The sequence below is a fragment of the Acanthisitta chloris genome, unplaced genomic scaffold (genome assembly GCF_000695815.1).
Source record: "Acanthisitta chloris isolate BGI_N310 unplaced genomic scaffold, ASM69581v1 scaffold22728, whole genome shotgun sequence".
Lineage (NCBI taxonomy): Eukaryota > Metazoa > Chordata > Aves > Passeriformes > Acanthisittidae > Acanthisitta > Acanthisitta chloris.
In genome coordinates, this window is record NW_008685673.1 from 7,599 (window position 1) to 13,355 (window position 5,757).

Below are 5,757 nucleotides of genomic sequence, written 5' to 3' on the forward strand. Positions count from 1 at the left end.
GTTCCTTAGGAAGCAGACAAAAAACTTAGTGTTATGTTCTTCATGAAAACTTGCACATACACTCCTATATGAGGCATAAATAGCGTGTGTTTTTTATACTGAAATATATGCACCCGTAGAATTAAAGGGGTTACCTGGCCCTCCTGTTTGATTTGTTTGTTCTCCGAGTAAAATAGCAGTGGGAGCCAGCAGCCCCAGGCAGGTGCTTCTTCCCACCACTAACCCATCTGATGTTTGTAAGTGTCATGTTTCCTAGTGTTTATTTGGGTAATTTTTCTATTTTTTACAGTGATGTTGTAACACAGAAAACTATCAGATCAGAACCTCAAAAGCTGTAGCTGAAGGACTCCAGGCCACCTTCCCGTGTTGCCTCTGGGTGTTAGAGGATACCTCATGAAGCAGAGGGGAAAGGGAATGAGCACATGTGATCTGATGTTTGTCCTTTGGGCCAATTCATCTTCCTTTCTTTTCTTTGCTGCAAAAGGAGTTCAATTCCTTTACTCATTGGGTGGGGAACTTGGAGGTGTTTTGTTGACCTTACCAAGGAGGGAGCCTAGCCCCATGAAGAAAATGGCCTTTCTGGTGCACTTGATAGGATTTGTCTTGACCAAGGGAAGGCATCACTTGCAGAAGTTGGGATGAGCTTTTACTGAATTTGTCTACCCCAATCGTTTTTCGGATCTTTAGAGGGAGTTAAAATTATTGCCTTGACAGCATGCTAAGGGTTTGGCAAGCTTTTTGCAGACCACAGAAGAGAAGAAAGCCAATATGGAATTTTAGTCCTTACTCAACAAAATGCAGAAAATAAAAGCTGTTGCACAAAGTGGAGCTGTCACTTTGCAACAGATAGCACTCTGCTCCCTTTGTTAGGTGCTATCCCACACCAGGATTAGATCAGCTAACCCCTGATAAGGAAAAGACCGTCCACACTTTCCAGGTTTGTCTGAGCAAACACCCATTTCTTCCTCCCTCCACTACCCCAGGGAGGAGTGTGGGGTTTGAACCATGGGGGGCAAACACTAGATTTTATTATTGCAAAACATTTTTAAGACAGCACTAAGCCAGTGAGTGAAGCAGAAAAGTGAAAAGCCTTGATATTTTATTCAGACTTTTTTTAAAGACAAAGAGAGAGCAAACAGATTACAATTATGCCATTTAAAGATGATAAATACCAAACATTATGCATGCCTTCTTTCGGTCTGATCTTCCTTGTCGCTTTACCTGATGATTATTAATAATTAAAAAAGAAAACCCTCTGTATTAAGTATATGCATCTTTCAGAGAAAATTTTAAAAGAACAGAACTGTTGGGTTTTTTGTTTTTGCACAGTCTTGGAGACAAACTCTTTTGGATTTTTTGTTTGTTTTGTTTCCTTTTAAGTTAATGAGAACCTTAGCTTGGTATGGCCATTATCAAACACAGCTGTACACCTTTAGCATTCTTAATGTTCTCTTATGGGGCTAATGTAAGCATCTATATAATATATATTATAAATATCACATTTTAAACAGGAAATGGAAGGCATTTGATGCAGAATTTTTGCATGATATAGAAATAATTAAAGTTAGCTAGTGTTTGTTTGTTTGGTCTGAATGTTGGTAGAACCTTCATAGCTTTGTTACAATGAAACCTTGAACTGAAGATATTTAATAAAATAACATTTAAACAGTGTAAAGTTTGGAGTGTCACATTTTTCTCTTAAACCATGGGACAATGTGGAATTGGTACTTCCAGGATAAGAATCAATCCACAAAGCTTTTTTTTTTGTGTATATGTCAGTAAATTGTATGATTAAAAAGCGTAATGTTTAAAAAGGAGAAAAAGTGAAGTGGTACCATACCTGAAATGAGGGGTTGGGAGGGAAGCTAGCATTAAAAACAAAGGGACAACAGACTGTTGAAATGAACTTTATGGCCTTTGCCTGACAGGGAATTGTTGCTTTTATTCCTGATAGCCTGACTCTTGGCAAACCTATGCTGTTACTTCCTTTCCTGCGCTTTGTTTTCCTTACCAATATTTCACACTCCTTGTGGGAGAAGCTGCCTTGCCCTTAGGTTTGCATGATGTAAACAGGCTGATCTCAAGTTGGGTGTCTTACTTGTAAGCTAGCATATTTTGTCCTAGCTGGGGTGTTTCTGCAGAGGCACAGATCAACCACTCAGCTGTATGAGTTTGTCAGATCTAGCAGCGTAAGTATCATTTCCTAACAAGTAAAAAGTTAGTTGGATGTTTTGTTTCTATATCATCTCTTGTTACTAGCATTTTGTTTATATCCCGTTGTGTAGGCTTTGTACCACTCTGGCCTTTGCTGCTTCACCATTTTTATTTTATTTCCCACCTTGCAGAGCTCACGCTGCTCTTAATGGCAGGTGGCTGCGCCCTGAGCCTGCAGCAGGTGCTGCCCTTGCCCTCTGCTGAGCCCCTGCCCATCTGCCCAGCGTGGCTGGCGGAGGGACAGAGATGCTCAGGTGCTTCTCTGGTCTCCTGCTGCCGCTGGCCTTGTGTCGGGCACCACTACTGCTGTGATTGCACTGGGGGCACACATCTTGTTTTGGTACTGCCTGCAGCTAAGGCTGAGGGGCTCTAGCCAGCGTTTGTGCCCCCCGTTTGGCAGGTCTGGCAGGCTCAGCTCTTCCCAGCTTCGTCCGCGAAGTGCTGCAGATGGGAGGGGGTGGCTTTGTCTTATCACCGAAAGAGAGTTCAGTGTGCTTAATCCCCCTTAACTGCAGCAATTACCTAGTAAATAGGTGTCAGTTGCTGCTGCTTAAAGAGATGATTGCTTTTGCTGCCTGATGAAACAGGAGGAAAATTGTCCTTAGTGTTTAAAGGGAGAAGGTAAAGAGTTTTACAGCCTGTTTCACTGAGACTGAAGACAATCTGTTCGTGCCCAGAAGAGAGAGCTCCCGCTATTACAGCAGTAAAGAGAGGTGCTGCTATCATTTCTGTCATACAAGGCAGCATCATTCATCAGGTAAGGTCTCTCCTGAAGCGGTTAATTCTGTCTTAATGATCTTTGAAGAAATGTTGCAGTATGATCCGATAAGCACTAGGAAGGTACTCATAAAATTAGTGATGATTTCCCATGTTCTTACTAGCTCTTTTAACCAGGACAAGAATAATTTAAATACTTACTGAAAGCACAATAGGCTAATGCTCGTGTCAAGAATATTTATGTAGCATATGTATGGGGTCTGGTTTACATCTTACATTTTAGCTGACAGCAGGAGTTGGGAATGGCACTTATCTGCAGTGTGTATTGAGCTATCAAACAGGGATATTCCCAGAAACTTATTTTGCAGTATGCCGTAGCTGGTTAAAAGCTGCTCCTCCTATTAGATGGCCTTTTGCAATCTTCCTACTGAAGAGAAGTGTCTGAACGTGGTTTTCCAAGTTCCCTCTCTCCCAGTTTATGCACTCATTACTCTGGGGTTACTCTGGGGGAGACTTGGGGTTGATAGTAGCTTTTATATATGCACAAATATGATTTCCCTTTAAACTAGGATTGGTCTGCTCTCGTTTGCTGCAGTGGCACGAAGGCCTGGCAGGATCCTTTTATGCTGTAGTATCTATGAGATGTGGGGAGAAGCTTGAGCAGAACAAGACCTCGAATGTTAATATCTTTTCAATTTTATTATGAAAATTATTACCTCTTATTTAAGTGTAAGTGATAACGTAGACAGAGCATTTGACTTGCAATCAGATATGTGATCTGGTTTTGGTTTTGCTACGGCTTTGCAGGGTGACTGCAGGCTCTTCTGTGCTGTGTGCTTCAGCTTTCCCATTTGTGCATGCAGATGATAAGCCTGAACTCTGTAGAAACCACTGGAAGAGACTGATGAACAGTGATGCAGAGCAGCTGAGTGGTGGTGTTGCTACACATTACAGATTTGTATTTTTTCCCTGAGAATTTGAAAGGTTGGGACTGCAGACTAATGCACCTGGAATGCCTGGGTTTTTTGGGTTTGGCATAAATTTATTTTAGAGTTGGGAAGGGTGGTCCTTGGGGACACTTAAAGTGGCTTGAGTGGAAGGTTATGGATTTTTCCCTTGAGGTTCTTAGTGCCTGAGAACTTCCCACCTGCAGGAATGTCCTGTCTGCCTGCCAGGTAAGGAATAGGAATCCCCCAGTTGGTGTGTAGCATTCTGAGGAATTTAAAACCAGTTTCTTACATACTTAACAAGTATTAGAAAACCAAAATCTATGCGATCTTGGCTTTTAAGACAGACTGACCTCAATTAAAGGATGCAAATAAAATCTGAGTCTGAAAGTTCCTTGTGCTACAGCAGGGTCTTCTAAAGCACAGGTGGATGGGGGCTGAGGGAAAAGTGGTTGTCCTTAATCTGTGACAATTCATATAATTTTACTTATCACAATTATCCTTGAATGGATGGGCAAGATGACATTTATCACCGAAAACCATTTTGTTAATGCATCATACGACTGCATGCTGGCAGGGTAGGGATTTGGCCAGTTTTTGCAATGAAATACTGTCTTGTGGTTTATTTCTTCTTCGTGTTTCTGTGGGAAAGTGTAGTGCTCATAGCAGCAGAGGATAGGCTGCAGAAAGGGCACCAGGGCTGTGCTTCAGAGGCCTTATTTACATTGGAACGACCTACAGGTTACATCAGCAGTCATAGCAGTGCTACTGCTGGGTGGTTGTTCTGTTCCAGAAAGCAATTATTACATGTTTAGAACTTCAAAATAAACTGAAGAAAGAACTTACACAAAAAAAAGTTCTAGTGTGACATTTGAAATGAATTGCTTTTGATTTAGTATATTATTTTTCATTAATTGATTTAGATTTAGCTTATTTTTCTTGTATAAAAAACACCCAAACTTTGCATAGATTGTCCTAAATGTTTTTAAGAATTGTAAACAGATTCCAGCCTTGTTCATTCCAAAATAGTATTAATACTGAAATTGTTTCAAATATCATAAGTTAGCAAGTTTTAACACCTTGTAACCTGTTACAGAATCAGTAAAAATCTTCCATATCTATTAGTCTGAATTGAGCATCCACATAAAGAGTAGCACATTTAATCTTTCCCTTTTGGAAGAAACAGGCTTCCTAGCCCACTGAAACTTCAACAGAAGTGGACAAATAGAAATATTCATGATAACTCATTTTTTATGGAATATCCAGGGAGAGATTGCTTATATAACCTTAAGAAGTTGCTTCAGAGAAATGCAGTGTTACCAGGGATAGTGAGAGAGGCACTGAGCAGTATGATAGTCTGGGAGTTATAAAGCCGAGCACTCAAAGTGGTTTGGAGTGTGAGGAAGAGAGCGGAGCTGCAAGATGGATTTACAGGTGTCTTGCAAGTGAGTAGAGGAAGTTATATGTGAGGCAGCTAGAAAGATGGTGATGACAGAGGGATGGAGAGTTGTGTGGTGAGATGAGAAGGAAAGCAGGTGAATTCTGCTCTGGTGGTTTGAGGAGAGAGGAGTGATTTGAAGAGATAAGGCATATTTTGGGGTGGTTTCTTCCACAGCACATTTAAATAGAATTTTAAGCCAATGTTGTTGCACCTAGGTAGTGTACTATAGTGTACAACATACACTCCTGTCACTGATTCACCCCCTCGGTGTCACTGAGATTGGTTGGACTGGGGGAGAGATGGGAACTACCAAAAAATTATTTTTTTTATTTTACCAGAATACCAAACTGTACTCTGAAATGGTAAATCCAGTTTCACAGAATGTAGTACTGGATGATAAATGCTACAGGCACATGGCATGATGTGCTGAGCTGCCTC